The following is a 19,874-nucleotide window of genomic DNA, read 5'->3' as shown; positions in this document are numbered from 1 at the left end:
TTCCTTTTGGCAGGCAGCGTTAGACAGTGAGACAGAGGGAGACAGAGAGAAAGGTCTTCCTTCCGTTGGCTCACCCCCTAAATAGCCACCATGGCCGGCGCTGTGCTGATCCGAAGCCAGAAGCCAGCTGCTTCTTCCTGGTCTCCCATGCGGCTGCAGGGCTCAAGCACCTGGGCCATCCTCCACTGCCTTCCCAGGCCACAGCAAGAGCTGGACGACTGGAAGAGAAGCAACCGGGAAAGAATCCGGTGCTCCAACCGGGACTAGAACCCGGGGTGCTGGCACTGCAGGCAGAGGACTAGCCAAGTGAGCCATGGCACCGGCCCTGTATTTAATCTAATGCTATACCTTTCCTGCCAGAGTGTAGAGGTCTCTAAATACAAGACATCTGTCCTTTCTTTCAGGTTCTAGCTCATAACACTACTACCAATCTAGTGGTTTAATTGAGAGCATCGTGTGCTAGGGAAAGCTTTATTTCTTATTAATGATCTTCCTCATAAAGCGTGCTTAGCTAAAAGCTTTTTTTTTTTTTTTTGAGTCCTATTTTTCTTGTCTCATTAAAAAACCTCCAGTGAAAGAATCAGAGCCAGATTTCAATAGTAGGAAAACACACAGACTGATGAGGAAGAAAAGGCTCAGCTTGGGGCCGGTGTTAAACCATATCGGAGCGCCAGTTTGATTCTTAGCTGCTCTGCTTCTGATCCAGCAGCATTCTAGCTAATGTGCCTAAGAAGCCAGTAGATGATGGCCAAAGTGCTTGGGCCCCTGCCACTCACACGTGGGAGACCTACATGAAATTCTGGGCTCCTGGCTTCAGCCTGGCCGTTATGGTCATTTGAGGAGCGAACTAGCAGATGAAAGGTCTCTCACTCTCTCTCTCATGCTCTTTCAAACAAATCAAATCTTTTTAAAAAGAGAGATCTTCCATCTGCTGCAGGCAACGATTCAACCCACTATGCCGCACTGCCAGCTCCAAGTAAATATTATTATTATTTTTTTTTTTTTAAGAAAAAGCTCAGCTTCTGAGGCATGTCCTACTGCCACCACTGTGCTTCTTATCAACCTAGCATTCAACAAACATGTGGGAGAGCCAGAAGTTCCTGACTCTTGGCTTTGGATTGGCTCAGCTCTGGCTGTTAGGGCCATCTGGGGAGTGAACCAGCGGATGGAAGCCCTGCCTCCTCTCCCCTGTAACTCTGCCTTTTAAATAAATAAATCTTTAATAAAAAAAAAAGAAAGTTAGTTAAACGTGGGCTGGGAATAACCTGACAGGAGTTTCTAACACTCAGACTTTAGCAGTGGTTGCTTAATGAGAACAGCATTTTAGAGTATGACTGTAATATCAGAATTATCTGTAAGAAACAGGAGGTGCTGTTACCATCTAGAAGCCAATTCACAACAACCCGTAGCATTCTGAAGATGTAAAAGATTACAATGTACACATATACAGAAATAGTCAAATACTAGTAATCTACCTCCAAAACTAGGTCTCCTCAAGAGTCTAATTACTTAGGTTCTAAGCAGAATGCAGCACATCGACAGACAATATAAAACTCATAACAGGAAAGGTGATGATGACAACTCATTAAATCCTAGCATTTATCAAGCTGACAAAGTACCAACTCTTGAATTTAGAGTGCCCAAACCCTAACTGAGCATACACAAAGGTACCCAAGATACACACTGACTTCCTCTGAGGACTATGGTATCGATCAGCAGATACAGCAAATGAGAATCAAGGACTGGCAGCTGCTGCTGCTTGTGAAAGACTTCGCAGCCCAGGTTAAAAGAAGTCCTTGAATAGAGACATTCAGAAAGCCACACATAGCTTCATATTCCAAGCTGCTGGGCAGTCTGCACTGCAACTCTGGGTCTGGTGTAATTTACCGCATGACCACCACTTTGCCTAGGATCCAGTTTCTTCCCCACAACACACTCTCACGTCTTCCTGGCCTTGAAAACTAGTTTAGAAGCCAAGGTCTGGATACTGCGTCCAATCTCTGCAGTTGGCTCTGACTTCTTGGCTTAGAAAGACACGACTATTTGCAGATCATCACTGTCAGAGACCATAGGATGCTCATGCACTAACTTGATTAAAAGTGAGCAAAACATTATCCTTATCTGCTTATACACAAAACATACACACGCTCACTCTGCACTTCGCGAACCATCTTTTTCATCAAATGAAATGGAAGTCTGTGTGATCAATCTTTTGCATATATGGTAAGTGGTAAATAAAATGTTTTTTACTCTTGAAAATCAAGCATTTACAATATAATTTGGCAATTAATTCTTGGAATGTGATAGATCCTTGAAAGACCCTTTAAAATTTCTACACCCAGACCTGAAGGTAAAAACAACAAAGAAAAAGTAAACTGGAGCCTCCCTTCTACTCCTGGAATCTGGCTCTAATCCTTAGGCACTCTCAGGAATGCTGTAAGAAATCCTACAGGTGGGCGGGTGCTTGATGCAGTGGTTAGGATGCTGCTTGGGATGCCAACAGCCCACACTGGAGTACCTGGGTTCAAGTGCCTGGGCTCGATTTCCAACTTCAGTTTCCTGCTTGTGTGCACCCTCAGAAGCAGCAGGTGATCGCCAAAAGACTGGAGTCCCTGCCATCTACATGGGGAGACTGTATTGAGTTCTGGGCTCCTGGATTTGACTAGCTCTGCCCTGGCTCTTGCAGGCATTTGGAGAATGAACCAGCAGATGGAAGATCTCCATTGCCTTCCACCCCCCGTCATTCTGCCTTTCAAATACATAAATAAATCTTACCAATAAAAAGTTTTTTGAAGGGGAAAAAAAAAGAAATCCAGGCCAGTGCTGTGGCATAGTAAGCTAAGCCTCCACCTGTGACACCGGCATACCATATGAGCACTGGTTCCTGTTCCAGCTGCTCTTCTTCCAATCCAGCTGCCTGCTAACATGCTTAGGAAAGCAGTGGAAGATGGACCAAATCCTTGGGCCCCTGCACCCATGTGGGAGACTGGGAAGAAGCTCCTGGCTCCTGGCTTCGGATAGGCTCAGCTCCAGCCATTACGGCCATTTGGGGAGTGAACCCCAAGTGGAAGGAGTGGAAGACCTTTCTGTCTCTCCCTCTCTCTGTAACTCTCTCTCAAATAAATAAATAAATAAATACAATCTTAAAATGAAAGAAAAGAAATCCGGATGGGCACTGTGGCACCACATTCAGTATTAAAGTGCCTGTGATGGACTAGCACCTGTTTCAGAACCAGCTTCCTGCTAATGTGTGTACCTTCCGAGGTAACAGATGATGGTTCAAGTACCTGGTGGTCCCTGCCACCAGTGTAAGGGAACTGGATGGAGTTCCTAGCTCCTGGCTTTTGGGGAGTGAATCAGTATATGGAAGCATACCTCTTCTCTCTTTCAAATAACTAAATTTAAAAAGACATGGTTAAAAAAGATATTAAAAAAAAAAAAAAAAGAAACCCTTGAGAGCTACTAGAAACAGGAAATTTTTAATTTTCTAATTTTCCTCCAAGGTATACAGATCCTCTTTACTTTTATACTCACCTATGCTACTCTGTTCTTTCTCCTGGGGAAGAACTGAGACAGAAGCAATTTCACAGTCAGTATGTGCGTTTCCTTCACAGTTTGTTCCTTTTCTATACTTTTATTCTACCAGCAAGAAAAATTCCGGTAAAGCTCCCTTTGCTGGAAAGAGATCGGCCTAAAGCGGATTCCAGGTAATTTCTGTGGACTTCCTGACTGTCTCACTGGTGCATGTCCTGATGCCAACCTATTCTACAGCTGAGGCAGCTATCCCAGAAAGCAAGTATCTGTCTCTCTCAAGGCAGCTCTTTGCTGGAAGTGGTTTCCTTTCCTGGGAGGTTATTCAGGGCGCCTGGAAGGCCAGGAGAAAGGCATGCTACTACATTCCAGATAAAGTCAAGCCCCCAGCTCTGCACAAAATTCCAGAAAACAACTAAGTTGTAAGCTGGAAACACCACTGTTGTGTTCAAGCCATCTGCCATATTAAACCCTGCTATAAAACTGGAGAGATGAAACTTTAGCTGAACTGATCATTAAGAGTAACAGAAATGACTAATTACAGGAGGGGTTTATTTATTAACATGTATGCAACAAACTCTCCTGACAGACCACAGGTACCAACTGGAGGTCAGGATCTCTGTGTGAGGGTGACTTTATTTCATCACTTAGTTAATTAAAAGACATGTCCAGGGACAGAGAAGTAACGAAATTCACCTTTGGGTTTGAAAGTATTCAGTTTCCTTTTCCTTTGCAAAAGAAATCTAGGGAAAGATCACAGAGCAGCCCAACAGTGTTTAATTACAGCACCAGCTCTGCTAATTACCACTTGGTCACATCTATAATCAACATCAAGTCATAAGGCATAATAAGCAGTTTTGTGATATTCATCTAATAACCTAGGTGGCCTTCCAGGATTTTCATAGTCTAGTATTCACTGGGACAAACATGCCAGGAGAGAATAAACCTCAGAAAAGGACTCATTTTGCCATCTTTCTCATATAACAAAGACACAGGGGCAGGGAATCCGGAGGAGGTATTTGGTGTAGTGGCTAAGATGCTGCTGCTAGGGACTCCTGCATCCTATATCAGAGAGCCTAGGTTTAGGTTCTGGCTCTGCTTTTGATTCCAGCTTCCTGCTAATGTGCGCCCTGGGAGGAACTGTGTGATGGCTCAAGTACTTGTGTTCCTGCCACCTAGGAGGGAGACTTGGACTGAGTTCCTGGCTTCTAACTTTGGCCTGGCCAAAGCTGTTACAGGGCTCTGGGGAGTAAATCAGTGAATGGAAGATCTCTGTATTTCAAATTAATTAAAAAAATAAGTTAATGTCATTAAGTGCCTTAACAACAACGACAACAATAGTAGTTGGGCCAATTCTCAATCTCTGGGGCTCTGAAAAACAACAACAGCAACAAACAGAACCTTGGAAAAAGACTTAAAGAGAATTAATAGGAAACTCTGGAGTTTCCTAATAGTTCATATCTTTTATCTTTTGATGATATTTCTTCTCAGTTTATTTTTAGGTATCAGTTTAATTAATACCCATTAAGGATCTGTGTGCCGACAGGCAGGTGACACTAATGTGGACTGGAGAGAAGAAAAAAGAAAGCCGGAGTCATTAATCTCCCAACAAGAAATAATTACACACTGATTTCAATGCCTTCCACACAGGAGAGGCATTGATGGAGAAAAATATTCAAGGCTGCAACATAATTTCTGAGGTAGAAAATTCACTGAGGAAATATTTAGGACAAACCCTTTGCTCTCCCTTTCACAATAGTGGGTCTGATATCTTCACCTTCATAGTCAAAAAGCAGAAAGGAAGTTAGCTTTACTTTTTTAAAAATTTTATTTTATTTTGGTCAAATCCATGTTTTTAACTTAATAGTTCTACTCTTAACTGCAGTTGATCTAAGAAAAGTCTTTTATCCAAGAATGAGATAATGGTTTACATGAATGTGCAGATTTGTTCAGAGTTATCAGATGATCATGTAGGAAGTAGAATGTCATCAAATACACCAAATACTTCTATTAATAAAATGTTATCTTTCTTCAGTAATCCCAAAGGTCCTTCCAGATTTAGCACCAGCAATACCAAGAATTGTACAGATGAACAAGATAGAGGACTTAAAATGAGTACTTATTCATGGACAAACATAACCCCATAACCCCACATTATATAAAACGTGATTTGCTCACACATTTTACTGCTTTTGAAAAAATAATGGGGCTAGTGCAGTGGCACAGCAGGTAAAGCCACTGCCTGCAGTGCTGGCATCCCATATGGGTGCTGGTTCAAGTCCCGGCTGCTCCACTCTTGATCCAGCTCCCTGCTAATGGCCTGGGAAAGCAATGGAGGATGGCCTAAGTCCTTGGGCCCCTGCACCTATTTGGAAGACCCAAAAGAAGCTCCTGGCTCCTGGCTTTGGATCAGCTCAGCTACCGCTGTTGTGGCCATTTAGGGAGTGAACCACCAAATGGAAGATCTCACTCTGACTCTTCCTTTTTCCCTAACTCTGCTTTTCAAATAAATAAATAAATCTCTTTCAGAAAATTCACTGAGCGCCTAGGTTAAAAATAAGCGCCTAGAAAAAAAAGAATAATGTAAAAATTCAATTTATTTATTATGTTCTGTATTTTGGTCTTTCAAACTAAAAAAATATAAAAAAGACAATATCAATTTGCTGTATCTGTCTTCATAATTAAGGATAACTTTTGCTTAGTCTGAAAAAAATCAGCAATTCCTTGTCTTGAGAGGCTGACAGGCAGAAATCATGGACTGAGGGTGGAGGGAGAAATCTGAACACCACCTTTCCACAAAGCTCTTGTCAGAACGCAACACGATGTCCTGAGGAGATCCCAGAACAACACACATAACTATTAGAGAAGGACATTCAGCTCCTTTTCTTTTCTTTCTTCTTCTTCTTTTTAGGATGTTTGTTTATTTGAAAGACACAAAGGAAGGGGGGGATCTTTCATCTGCTGGTTAACTTCCTAGATGGTCCCAATGGCCAGGGCGGGGCCAGGCCGAAGCCAGGAGCTTCATCCAGGTCTCCCATGTGTGTGGCATTTGAGCCATCTTCTGCTGCTTCTCCCAGGCCATTTGTACCAGGGAGCTAGATCAGAAGTGGAACAGCCAGGACTGGAACTCATGTAGGATATCATGTAGGATATCAGCATCCCTGGAAGCAGTTTTATGTGCTACGTCACAATGCCAGCTCTATCCTTTTCAAACATAAATGTTTTTGGACTCTCTTCTTTTTAAAAGAAAAGAAAAAAAAAAAAAAAAAGAGGGTCTGCTGAGCTTCCAGATTTCACTTGGGCTACTTTGAAAAAGAACATGACTAAATAATTTCCAAAATGTCATGTACCATAAAGCAAGACTGAAAAATAAATAAATAAATAAATGGCAGGTAGTACTATCACCAGACTTTAATTCTTAAAACTACTATTGTATTATCCACAAGACTTTCTTTAGTAGTCAATTTTAAGTAATCAGTACCCGATCAAGGTCAGCAGTGAAGGCCGTTCCAGAGTGCACCAGAAAATGCAAGTGCAGTACCCACATAATCTGAAGACTGCCAACTTGCCATGGGGAATTCTCCTGTAGTAATCACTACACAGTCTGAAGCTCACACTCTAAAAATCTCTTCTTGTAAAGATAAGGAAAGAGGAGATCAAACAACCCTAATATTCAAGGTTGTTTAAATTCTCAGTATGTGGGAATGGTTAAATTATGCTTGCAACTTAACAAAGGGAAAAAAAATCTCATAAGCAAAATCAATGCACAACACAAATCACATGGCATTATTATGGCAAAGGTTTCCTGAATGAAGCTTCTCTGCTTTTCCCAGGCTACCATCTCCTGTCTGCTTGAAATTCACATTTTTCCTCCAGAAAAGCTATTTGCCTTGCAGCTGATGAGTGATGACAGGGACCTAAGTGCTACCTCTGAAGCTGACAGTTATTTTTACTACAGAAGGCTGATAATCCCTCCCACTCCTGTACTGTTGCAAGGGAAGTACTAAGACTTGCTTCCCCAGAATAAGGAACTTGAGAAAACCTTGTTCTTTGGGCTGCTACTACTTCCACTTCTGAATACATCTCTCTCTCTCTTTTCTTTTTTAAGATTTATTTATTTATTTGAAAGGCACAGTTACATGAGAGAGAGAGAGTGAGAGAGAGAGAGTGAGTCTTCTATCCACTGGTTCATTTCCCAAATGGTTGCTACAGTTGGAGCTGGGCCAATCCAAACCCAGAAGCCAGGAGCTTCCTCTGTGTCTCCCACACGGGTGCAGGGGCCCAACGACTTGGGCTATTTTCAACTACTTTCTCAGGCCATAGAAACAAGCTAGATCTGAAGTGGAGCAGTCAGGACTCAAACCGGCACCCATATGGGATGCCGGCACTGCAGGTGGCAGCTTTACCGGCTACACCACAGCGCCAGTCCCTGAACACACCTCTTTAACCTCCTTTCACATACTCATTTCCTCAAAGGTTAGGGCTGGAGTGTGTCATCTCCTATTCTTTTAACCCATGGCTTAAGCCACTGCTTGAGATGCCAGCATACCATATCAGAGTGTTGGTTTGAGCCCTGGCTGCTCCACTTCCTATCCAGCTTCCTGATAACGTTTCTGGGAAGACAATGGATAATCACTCAAGTACTTGGGACCCTGCCACTCATGTGTGAGACCAGGATGGAGTTCTTGCTCCTGGCTTTGGCTTGGCCCAGACTTGGCTGTTGCCACACTTTAGGGAGTGAACCAGCTGATGGCAAATCTCTCTCTCTGTTACTCTATTCTGCCTTCCAAATAAATAATCTTTAAAAAGGGAAGATTAAAAAATATGCAAACAAAAATAACGCACTAACCATATAAGGTAAACACAACAGAAAGCTAAATCATTTTTCTGAATCATTTGGAATCATAGATGTCAGGCAAGGCCAAGTAAGCCTATTTAATAGATAACATGGCTGGACCAAATGGTACTGAGGAACCTAATCAGTGCTCACACTGATGGTTCTATGAAAATAATAAATTGAGACATCACAAACCACACCTTGCTCTGCAGTAACTTGGGATGAAGAAATGCAGTGTTTCTCCCTCTGTTAAACTAGCCATTCCGCAGCGGGTTAACACCCTGGCTGAAGCACCAGTATCCCATACGGGCGTTGGTTCTAGTCCCAGCTGCTCCTCTTCCCATCCAGCTCTCTGCTATGGCCTGGGATAGCAGAAGATGGCCCAAGTCCTTGGGTCTCTGCACCCATGTGGGAGACCCGAAGGAATTTCCTGGCTCATGGCTTCAGATTGGCTCAGCTCCAGCTGTTTCGGCCATCTGGGAAGTGAATCAGTGGATGGAAGACCTCTCTCTCTGTCTCTGCCTCTATGTAAGTCTGTCTTTCAAATAAATAAAATAAATCTTTAAAAAAAAAAAAACAAAACTAGCCAGTCTAAAAGTTTTTAGTCCGGAGAATCCTCTAGAACTTTAAAGAGCTTTTACTTGAACTTGGAGAACTCCTGAAAAAGGTTTTAGAAAGAACCAGGGATTTGAGGGCTATATATTTGAGAGCCAATCGAATTTCATGATGTAGGATGAAGGAAGAGATCAATTTCTCCAGAAGCAGACACACACACCAGATTCCCACCCAGCTGAGATTCTGATGCGAAACAGGTAGACAGAAAGTGCTTTTTCAGTAGGCAAACACCAGTGTCTATCACAACAGGGCCATCTGGAAGGAAGAAAAAGAGACGAGAAAGCAGGGAAAAATTATCACAACAGCGAAGTAAGAAAGAGTGCTCATGGAAATCCACAGATGAAGAATTTTATAAGAAAGAGATGTTTACAAGTTAGGTATTAGTTGCCAAGGATGAATAAAACATCCCTGAAATTATGATATAGTAATTCAGAAATTAAACATGCTATTATCTAAAAGAAATTTAAAAACAAGCCTTAAAATACCAAGAAGTATCATTTTCTACAGGCTTCCTTGCCATTGTTTTTTGTTTGTGCTTTTTTTAAAGCTTTATTTTATTTATTTGAAAGGCAGAGTTGGAGAGAGAAGGAGAAACAGAGTGAAATCTCCCATCCGCTGGTTCACTCCCCAAGTGCCTGTAATGGCCAGGGCTGGGCCAAACTGAATCCAGGAGCCAGGAGCTTCTTTCAAGTCTCCCATGTGAGTGCAGAGGCCCAAGCACTTGGCCCATCTTCCATGGCTTTCCCAGGTGTATTAGCAGGAAGCTAGATTGGAAGTGGAGCAGCTGGGACTCAAATCGGCAGCGCCTATATGGGATGCTGGTGAGGCAGGTTGAGGCTTTACCAGCTACATCACAATGCTGGCCCCCTGCCCTTGCTGTTTAAGCTAAAGATATAGAGATTAAAACTTCAAAATGGTATGATTGGGGCCAGCACCGTGGCTCACTAGGCTAATCCTCTGCCTGCGGCACCGGCACCCCAGGTTCTAGTCCCGGTTGGGGCGCCGGATTCTGTCCTGGTTGCTCCTCTTCCAGTCCAGCTCTCTGCTGTGGCCCAGGAAGGCAGTGGAGGATGGCCCAAGTGCCTGGTCCCTGCACCTGCATGGGAGACCAGGAGGAAGCAGCTGGCTCCTGGCTTCGGATCGGTGCAGTGCCACAGCCATAGCAGCCATTTGGGGGGTGAGCCAACGGAAGGAAGACCTTTCTCTCTTTCTCTCACTGTCTAACTCTGCTTGTCCAAAAAAAAAAAAAAAAAAAAAAAAGGTATGATTGGTGTTACACAGTAAGGGTTAACCCTGGATTAAGGATATTCTAGCATTATTGAATCGAGCAGGAATTGGGTACCTGCTTAGATTCTAGAAGTGCTTCTTTTTTTTTGCTTTTGTTTTTTTCCCCCCAAAGTGTTTCTCAGGTGATTTTGTGTTCTACAAAGTCTCAGAATATCCACAGATCTGTACAATTCCTACATAAGACTCATAGATTAGACAAGAAATAATGGATCATTTTATCTAAATAAAGGACCTTAAACACTAAAACAGTTGTTTATTTTTAAAAATATTTTATTTATTTATTTGAGAGGTAGAGTGAGAGAGAGGGAGAGAAAGAGAGAAAGGTCTTCCATCTGCTGGTTTATTCCCCAAATAGCCGCAATGGGCCAGAACCTGGGCTGATCTGAAGCCTGGAGCAAAGAGCTTCCTCTGGGTTTCCCGCAGGGATGCAAGGGCCCAAGCACTTGGGCCATCTTCTACTGCTTTACCAGGCCATAGCAGAGAGCTGGATTGGAAGAGGAGCAGCTGGTACATGAACCAGCACCAATATGGGATGCCGGTGCTGCAGGCAGAGGCTTAGCCTACTACACCACGGTGCTAGCCCCCAGATATGTTTCTAAAAAGCATATTTATACATTTTATATTATGATTATACTCCTAAAAAATACACTCAAGCAACATCATAGCATCATAGTGTAGAACCTTAAAGATCATCTAACTAAGCTCTCAAGGGTTAGTCATATAATAGGTAGTCAGAACATCTAATTGAACTCCACCCCATTTACCTAACGGGTAGAGAAAATTACTTTACTGGTATGGTCGCAAAGATTAACTTCTGTAACGTATTTCAAATACCTAGCAGTTTGTCTATAGAGTTCCGTCAATCTTCCACGATGGCCATTGTAAGCTCTTTTAAGGATTCAAGTCATTCTTGAAAGTGCATATGGAATTTCATAATCATTAAAATCCCCCAGATATTTTTCTTTTCGAATTTTTAATCAAATTTCTGTACTTTTACAATTGATTATTTTTAACTAACACAGTAGCAAAAGGTATACTAAGACTCTCTCCCATCTCCCATCTTTTCCCAGGGAGAAGCAACTGTGACATAAATATGTTTAAATGCACTTTCCCTTTATTCTTTTTTATATAAATGATAATGTACTATATACACTATTCCACATCTTACTTGTTCAAGTAACAAAAATACAGGCAACTATTTTAAACTTTAAATGCTCATTTTTTCTTTTTTTTTTTTTTTTTTTTTTTTTTTTTATCTTTTATTTAATGAATATAAATTTCCAAAGTACGTCTCATGGGTTACAATGGCTTTCCCCCCCATACCGTCCCTCCCACCCACCACCCTCCCCTTTCCCACTCCCTCTCCCCTTCCATTCACATCAAGATTCATTTTCGATTATCTTAGTATACAGAAGATCATAAATGCTCATTTTTTCTAAAAGACAGACTGATTAAAATCCCAGGTCTATTACTTAATTGCTAGGTGGCCAAAGATACATTACACAAGCTTTCTGGGTCTGTTTCCTGTATGTAAAATAAAAACATCATTACTTTGTGGCAATTAACAGAATATAAACTGTTAAGTATACAGTGCCCAGTTATATACAGCCAAAGTTCGGTAAGTACTAGTCAATAATAATAGAAATAATATCGAGTTGGCGCCGCCGCACCGGGTTCTAATCCTGGTCGGGGCGCCGGATTCTGTCCCGGTTGCCTCTCTTCTAGGCCAGCTCTCTGCTGTGGCCAGGGAGTGCAGTGGAGGACGGCCCAAAGTGCTTGGGCCATCCTGGCTCCTGCCTTTGGATCGGCGCGGTGCGCAGGCCGCGGTGGCCATTGTAAGGTGAACCAATGGCAAAGGAAGACCTTTTTCTCTGTCTCTCTCACTGTCCACTCTGCCTGCCAAAAATAATAATAATAATATCGAATTAATTTAATTCCATCTTTCCATCCTCTTTATTTATTTATTTTTTAAATTTTTGACAGGCAGAGTGGACAGTGAGAGACACACACAGAGAGAAAGGTCTTCCTTTACCGTTGGTTCACCCTGGCAATGGCCGCTGTGGCTGACATGCTGCAGCTGGCGCACCGCACTGATCTGAAGCCAGGAGCCAGGTGCTTCTCCTGGTCTCCCATGTGGGTGCAGGGCCCAAGCACTTGGGCCATCCTCCACTGCACTCCCAGGCCACAGCAGAGAGCTGGCCTGGAAGAGGGGCAACCGGGACAGAATCCGGCGCCCCAACCAGGACTAGAACCCGGTGTGCAGGCGCCGCAAGGCGGAGGATTAGCCTAGTGAGCCGCGGCGCCGGCCCATCCTCTTGATATTTTCAACCTCTATTCCTTCAGAGGTTCAGCTCTTCATCCACGTGGTTCACGGTGGTACAGTCTTCTTGTAGAGGAATCTATTTCCTGTGGGAAACTGACACCCTCACCTCACTCAGCCCACTCCAGATCTACCCTAACTATACGGAATAGGTCTCCAGAGGCTACAGAGATTCATTCTACCTTTGGTACCTTAAATGAGAAGACTAATTGTATCTAGAGCTGCCTTACACGAGAAGAAGGTTTGCCTAAGAACAAAACCAATTCAAGGAAAAGCAGAATGGGGAGGTAAGCAGACAGAATCCCAACAATATTATTTGATTCCCTGGCCTGCAACTAAAAAACTCCATTCCTGGGAAAATACACACTTTTTTTATTTGCTTAAACTAGCTTGAGCCAGGTTTCTATCACAAATAAAAAAGTCTTGACCACTGTATCACTCATAAATTTATATGCATACCTCTCATTTAAAATTGTAATAAAAAAAAGTTGAACGAAACTGAACCAAAGGCCGTGTCTTGTGGTATACCACCTCCACCCTAGCTGACAAACATCTAGTAATGGATACTCCTTAAATATAGCTCTTCAGCCAGCTATAAAAACCAGCCAACTGTGTCACCATCCAATCCACATCTCATCACTATATCACCGAGAGTATCACAAAAGGCTTTTTCAAATAACCCTGATGAAATCAAGACACTCTATAATCTGCCCACCTAACAAGTCTATTTGGCGGGGGAGGGGAGGAAGGGAAAGTAGTTTAGCATGCCATGCTTTGGAACTTAATTTGGTTCCTAATAAGCATTCATTTTCTGGATTCCTTTCTTCACTCAGCAACATTAAATACCTATGATGGTCTTGGCACTACACTGTGGTAAGCGATGCATATAATATAATCCTTGCCCCTAGGTTTGGTGGAGTAAACAAGTAAAAAAAAAAAATTAAGACAGCATCACAAGGGAAATACGAAGGGGCAGAATCACTTATGTCTACTGGAGAGACAGGTGACATTTCAGCTGAACCTTAAGGAATAAACTTAACAGAAAGATAAGAAAATTAAGCTATGTTAGTTCAAATCTAAAATATATGGTCTAAGAAGGAGTCACCAGAGTCTGACACAGGGGTCTGGAGACATTGGTGGGAGATTACAGTCATGGTAAAGGAAGTCACTGTGCAGTTGTCAGTAGGCTGGTGACATGATCCATTATGCTTTTCCAGCTTCTACTCTGGCTTTGAGGGAGGTTAATTGGAAATCAAGGATACCGATTAAAAGCCCATGTAAGATATCATGGCTTGAGCTGGCGCTGGGGCTCACTAGGCTAATCTTCCACCTGCGGCGCCGGCACACCGGGTTCTAGTCCCAGTTGGGGCGCCGGATTCTGTCCCAGTTGCTTCTCTCCCAGTCCAGTTCTCTGCTGTGTCCTGGGAAGGCAGTGGAGGATGGCCCAAGTGCCTGGTCCCTGCACCTGCATGGGAGACCAGGAGGAAGCAGCTGGCTCCTGGCTTCGGATCGGCACAGTGCACCGGCCTTAGTGACCATTTGAGGGGTGAACCAACGGAAGGAAGACCTTTCTCTATCTTTCTCTCACTGTCTAACTCTGCTTGTCAAAAAAAAAAAAAAAAGATATCATGACTTGAACCAAGAAGAGGTGATTGCAATGGAAAGAAATGTTTTAGGGGTAGAGTCAATAGTACTCAGAGATGGATGCCAAGAAGGTAAGAAAAACCTGGGTTGACTTCAATGTTTCTGGTGTCATTATCTCAAACAGAAGATACAAGAAAACAACAGCAGCAGCAGTAATCATCATGAAAAATTACTGGTGAGACAGAATCAGAAAATAAGTTCAACTTTGGACATGAGTTTTAAGTAGGCAACTGGCTACACAGGACTGGAGTTCAGAGGAATCCGGACAGTCGTTAAAAGGAGCCATGAGCCTGCTTGAGTGAGATAATCCGAGGAGATTAGATAGACCAAAAATTTTAAAAAAGGGAGAAGAAAGTTGAGAAGACAGTAACAATATTTAAAGGAATACATACAGGGGCCGACACTGTGGTGTAGTGGGTAAAACTGCCGCCTGCAGTGCCGGCATCTCATATGGGCACCGGTTCGAGTCCCGGCTGCTCCACTTCCGATCCAGCTCTCTGCTATGGCCCGGGAGGGCAGTGGAGGATGGCCCAAGTGCTTGGACCCCTGCACCCCATGGGAGACCTAGAAGAAGCTCCTGGCTCCTGGCTTCGGATCGGCACAGCTCCGGCCATTGCAGCCATCTGGGGAGTGAACCAGCGGATGAAGACCTCTCTCTCTCTGCCTCTCCCTCTCTCTGTGTAACTGTGACTTTCAAATAAATAAATAAATCTTTAAAAAAAAAAATAAAGGAATACATACAAATGTATGAAGTTTGTATTCCTTAAATAAAAGGTTTCTGGGGGAAAAATTTAAATGTTAAAAAGGGGGGGGCTGGCACTGTGGCATAGCAGGTAAAGTCACCACCTGCAGTGCCGGCATCCCATATGGGCGCCGGTTCAAGTCCCGGCTGCTCCACTTGTGATCCAGCTCTCTGCTATGGCCTGAGAAAATGGTGTAGGATGACCCAAGTTCTTGGGCCCCTGCACCCATGTGGGAGACCTGGAGGAGGCTCCGGGCTTTGGACTGTCCCAGTTCTGGCCATGCGGCCAAATGGGGAGTGAACCAGTGGATAAAGACCCCTCCCTCCCTCCCTTCCTCCCTTTCTCTCTCTCTCTGTAACTCTTTCAAATAAATAAGAATTTTTTTTTTAAAAGGGGTCGGGGTACATCCATGAAGAAGAGACCACAACCACAAAAAAGTCTAGATAGTATAATTATGATGGCAAAAGCAAACATGTTTAGTGTGTGTCCTTCAAGAACTCTCCAAAGCATTTTTGTAAGTATTTTATTTATTCTTTACAACAACCTTCTGTGGGTAATTATTAGTACTATTTATTTATTTATTTTTTTATTTTTATTTTTGACAGGCAGAGTGGACAGTGAGAGAGAGACACACACACAGAGAGAAAGGTCTTCCTTTGCCGCTGGTTCACCCTCCAAAGGCTGCCGCGGCTGGCACGCTGCAGCCGGCACACCGCACTGATCCGAAGGCAGGAGCCAGGTGCTTATCCTGGTCTCCATGGGGTGCAGGGCCCAAGCACTTGGGCTATCCTCCACTGCACTCCTGGGCCACAGCAGAGAGCTGGCCTGGAAGAGGGGCAACCGGGACAGGATCTGGCGCCCCAACCGGGACTAGAACCCGGTATGCCGGCGCCGCTAGGCGGAGGATTAGCCTATTGAGCCGCAGCGCCGGCCACTATTTAGTTTTAAAGATGAATATAGTAAGGCTTGTGGATTAAAGAACTAAGTCGGCCCAGGTTACACAGCTACTAAGTGATAAAGCTTGAATTTAAATTCTAGTGACTTGACTCCAAACACACACAGTAAATAAAGAAATGAGAACTAAAACTGAATGGTGTCACAAAAAAATCAAGGGAAAATTGAGGTGGTTTTATTTATTTTTTTGACAGATTTTATTTATTTAGTTGAAAGGCAGACTTACACAGAGAGACAGGGATAAAGAGAGAGAGATCTTCCATCTCCTCAACATCCGGGACCAAGCCAGCCTAAAGCCAGGAGCCTGGAACTCCACCTGGGTTGCTCCACCTGGGCTGCCCACATGGGAAGAGAGCACTAGGGCTATCTTCCACTGCGCTGCTTTCCCCAGGGGAGTTAACAGGGAACTGGACTGGAAGTGGAGCAGCCAGCATTTCAAATCAGTGTTCATATGAGATACTTGCATTACAGATAACAGCTTAACCTGCCACAATGCTGGACCAAAACAGGACCTGAGTGCTGTGAGTGCTTGGGCCCCTGCCACCCATGTGGGAGACCTGGATGGAGTTCCAGGTTCCTGGCTTCAGCCATGTCCAATCCCACTACAATGGCCATTTGAGCACTGAACCAGCAAATGGAAGTACTCCCTCCCCTCTGTAAATTTGTCTTTCAAATAAATACACAAATCTTTTTCTTTCTCTTTTTTGGCAGGCAGAGTGGACAGTGAGAGAGAGAGAGAGAAAGGTCTTCCTTTTTCACCCTGCAATGGCTGCAGCGGCCGGCGCACTGTGGCTAGTGCACCGTGCTGATCCGAAGCCAGGAGCCAGGTGCTTATCCTGGTGGGGTGCAGGGCCCAAGGACTTGGGCCATCCTCCACTGCACTCCCGGGCCACAGCAGAGAGCTGGCCTGGAAGAGGGGCAACCGGGACAGAATCCGGTGCCCCGACCGGGACTAGAACTCGGTGTGCTGGCACCACAGGCAGAGGATTAGCCTGTGGAGCTGCGGCGCCGGCCACAAATCTTTCTCAAAAAGAAAATGTGCTGATATTAAATAAACTTAATAAATTCTAGTTACAGAAAAGGAGAGGACATAAAAGTTACACTGTATTGATAACAGAAAGCATGATGAGGCAAAGGGAAGATAACTAGAACTTATTGTATGCCCACTATGTGCCATGAGTTCTATATATGCTATATGATAACATTTTATAACATTCCTATGAAGTAGATGATAGCTTTGTTTGACAGAAATGGAGAGCTGCAGGAAGGTTAACTGGTTGTCTGTAATTTACCCATAGTTATGAAGTAGCAGAACTAGGATTTGAACCAAGGTGGTCTGACGTTGAGACTTACACTGGTTCCTATTGTATCATACAGCTGTATTGTATCAAAGCAGCTTAGCTGTGTCCAGAAAGGCAACTGCAAGTAGCTTACAAACTATCTGTTTAATATGCTGTTTAGGATTTTACCTAAGATCAATGTTAAGCACTTGGTCTGCAACTGCGAAAATTTGGACATTTGCCTATCTGTAATCTTCTGTTATTCTCCCAGCTGGCAGGATATGCTAGACAACAGGTTCACTGATTATATGTGCGAATTCTTTCAATATTCTCTCAAGATTAATCTGGACTGAGACACTTGAACTCAGTCAAAACTGGAGGTGTTTTGTCAAACAGGAATGGTGTATCTGTAATTCGGTAGCCCTCTGGTAAAGGACAGGTGGCAGTCCCTCCCCCCCTAAAACAAAAAGCAAAATGTATACTACAGGCAGAAGGAACAGACTGTTCAAAGGCACAAGGGCATGAACACAGGATATTTAAAGAAAAGCATGTTGCCTGGTTTGGTTGAAGAGTACATGGAGAATGAAATTTGGATTTAACCTTGCAGGTATTAAGACGACACTGAGGAATTAAGGCAGGGACTGATATTATCAGGTTTGTATATTTAAAGGTAAAGTTAATGGAAAGAGAAATAAATTAAAGAGACCAAAAAGGAGAACTTAATAAAGGTCAGAAGTAGGAGGGTAACAGAAAGGACCCAAGAGAATTCAAGACTTACATAGCAATTTCATTTCGTGAGATATCAGTACAGGTAAAGCAGATAACCAATAAAGGAGTCAGATATGATTAGAATTTCTGATTCAGATGGCTAGGAGATGATTCATTCCACAAATATTTACTGAGCACCTAATACATGCCAAGGGACTATGTTTGCCACTTAAGATACACCTATGAACAACTAGAAAAAAACCCCTCTAGTGAAGGTGGGTTAAGCTGCTGCTTGGGATACTCATATTCCAAACTGGAGTGCTGACTTGAGTCCCGGCTACTCTGCTTGCCATCCAGTTTTCTGCTAATGAACCTGGGAAGGCAGTGGTCATGGCCCAAGTTCTTGGGTTCCTGTCGTTTACGTGGGAGATCCAGATGTAGTTCCATGCTCCTGGTTTTGGCCTGGCCCAGCCTTGGCTGTTTTAGGTATCTGGGGAGTGAACCAGAAAATAGAAGATCCCTTGCTCTGTCTCTTCCTCTTTCTCTTTCAAATACATAAATTTAAAATAAATAAGTAAATAAATAAATACCAACCCTTGTCTCTGGAGCAAAAATTTAAGTGGATGGTATTTCATTAATGGAAGAAAAAAAAAAAACAGGCTTTAGTTTTGGTTTGGGGGTGGGGGGTTGCAGAGGCTGATTAGGTACCTTAAAATCTTTTTAGGAGTCAGCATTATGATGTAGAAGGTAAGGCCACCACATGTGACACTGGCATCCCATAAAGTGACCAGTTCATGTCTTGGCTGCTCCACTTCCAATCCAACTCCCTGCTAATGGCTTGGGAAAGCAGTGGAAGATGGCTCAAGTTCTTGGTCCCCTGTCACTCATGTTGGAGACTCAGATGAGGCTCCTGGCTCCTGGCTTCAGCCTCACCTCACCCTGGCTGTTGCAGCCATCTGGGAAGCACCAGATGGAAGATCTTTTCCCCACCTCCTCCACCCCAGAACTTCGACTTTCAAATAAATAAATCTTTAAAAATAAAATATTTTTTTAACTTTGCTCAGTTGTCATCACTATAGGAAAAGAAGGATGGAAGTACTTTATGAAAAGAAGCAGATATGTTTTTGACACATAATCTGAGGGGGTATTTGAGTATTTTAAAGGATTTCAGAAAAAATATAAATACAAATAAAAACACAATATTATTTTCCACCTATTTGACTAGCAAAGATGAAAAGATTTGAATATGCTCAGGTTGGGAAGAGTATGTAAAAAAGTATGCATTCCCCCCCCCCCTTTTTTTTTAAGTTCAGGATTTTTCAGAAAGTGTGAGAAAAACACAGGAATGAGGCTGGCGCCATGGCTCACTAGGCTAATCCCCCACGTGCTGCACCGGCACACCGGGTTCTAGTCCCGGTCGGGGCGCCGAATTCTGTCCTGGTTGCTCCTCTTCCTGTCCAGCTCTGCTGTGGCCCGGGAGTGCAGTGGAGGGATGGGAGACCAGGAGAAGCACCTGGCTCCTGCCTTCGGATCAGCGCGGTGCGCCGGCTGCAGCGCGCCAGCCGCAGCAGCCATTGGGGGGGTGAACCAACGGAAAAAGGAAGACCCTCCTCTCTCTCTCTCACTGTCCACTCTGCCTGTCAAAAAACAAAAACAAAAACAAACCAAAACAAACAAAAAAAGAAATACACAGGAACGTGAGAGCTTTATTAAGGGAGTGGAGAGTTCCGTACCAGCCTTTCCCAGGGAGTAGGCCAGAGGCCGCAAGTGAGAGGAGGCACGTGGGTGGGCTGCACTGGAGAGCAGGCATGAGAAACAGCAAAATGTGGGGGGGTAGGGGGCTCAGCATGCTCCAGCCTCTTACCCACTTCCAAAAGTGAAGTGGTTATGTAGTCTAATTGACAGGTGGGTGGATACAGGTGAGATCACGTAGGGGGCAGGCGGTATGTGGCCTC

General features: G+C 43.7%; 1 protein-coding gene across 6 annotated transcripts in view; it reads right to left on the bottom strand.

Annotated features, from left to right (window-relative positions):
* Positions 1-19,874, bottom strand: part of ZNF609 (zinc finger protein 609) — a 224,996-nt gene that overhangs the window by 70,447 nt on the left and 134,675 nt on the right. The gene's annotated exons all lie outside the window — the stretch shown is intronic.

The sequence above is a fragment of the Oryctolagus cuniculus genome, chromosome 12 (genome assembly GCF_051225735.1).
Source record: "Oryctolagus cuniculus isolate XC-2025 breed Fujian yellow rabbit chromosome 12, ASM5122573v1, whole genome shotgun sequence".
Classification (NCBI taxonomy): domain Eukaryota; kingdom Metazoa; phylum Chordata; class Mammalia; order Lagomorpha; family Leporidae; genus Oryctolagus; species Oryctolagus cuniculus.
The sequence above is the reverse complement of the archived record's forward strand: the minus strand, read 5'-3'. Positions and strand labels throughout refer to the sequence as shown.